At 52.8% G+C, this 928-nt stretch overlaps 1 protein-coding gene across 1 annotated transcript in view; it reads right to left on the minus strand.

Annotated features, from left to right (window-relative positions):
- Positions 1 to 928, minus strand: part of DIP2C (DIP2 disco-interacting protein 2 homolog C (Drosophila)) — a 114409-nt gene that overhangs the window by 104677 nt on the left and 8804 nt on the right. The window lies entirely within an intron of this gene.

Genomic DNA, 928 nt, shown 5'->3' on the forward strand with positions numbered 1-928 from the left:
TTTTAGTTGTCCGATTAATTTCTTTCTATTTTTAGTAGAGACAGGGTTTTGCTCTTGCTCAGGCTGGTCTCGAACTCCTGAGCTCAAACAATCCGCCCGCCTTGGCCTCCCAGAGAGCTGGGATTACAGGCGTGAGCCACTGCGCCCGACAGACATAAAAATTTTTAACAAAAAAAGGGTCAGTCCTGGTTCCCCGTGGTGGCGCCCTCAACACTGTCTACTCTGGATTTAACGCTCCTCTTATGGTCGTGACTCCCACATTTCCCTTCCGATGGCACGTTAGTGGGTCCCATACTCCCGGGCTAACGCGTTAGAGTCATGACGACAGCCCCCGCGCTGTGGCTTTGTGAAATCCCAGAGCTCTTCATTTAGCGAGCACATTAAACTCGTCCATTAACAGTTCTTGATGACTGAACAGGTTGCGGCTACCAAACACCTACTAGGTGTTGCCCACACGAGCCTTGTAGAACGATCTTCTAAAAACTGCCTTTTGTCCACGACGTGGACATCTCCCTTGGTCCCGTGGTCACCACTTGTCCTCAGGGCCACACACAGGTTCTCCTCCACAGGGTCAGCAGTGCCACCAACTGTCTCGCCTGTCTGATGACTCTTTTGTCCCCACTACCTTGGTTTTCAATCACCTACTGCCAATCCTTTCGAGGTAGCCCAACAGAGCTGGAAAGCTCTTCCCCACACCCTTCTCGCCCACGGTCAAACACGGACACGCTAGTGGTAATTCTGTGGTTCAATCTCCTTCTTCCTTAAAGTCCTCCTGCAGCACCGACTGGCGCCCAGGCCGGCCACGTCATCAGGGCTCCTTCCTCCTGAGACGTGGTCATTTGTGTCCCCTTTCTTCCTTTACGCTCACACCTGAACGGAGTACCGCGAGCGGCTTCTTCAGGAGGACGGAGGATGACGCCAGTTAAGA

The sequence above is a fragment of the Propithecus coquereli genome, unplaced genomic scaffold, assembly GCF_000956105.1.
Source record: "Propithecus coquereli isolate 6110/MARCELLA unplaced genomic scaffold, Pcoq_1.0 Scaffold94, whole genome shotgun sequence".
Classification (NCBI taxonomy): domain Eukaryota; kingdom Metazoa; phylum Chordata; class Mammalia; order Primates; family Indriidae; genus Propithecus; species Propithecus coquereli.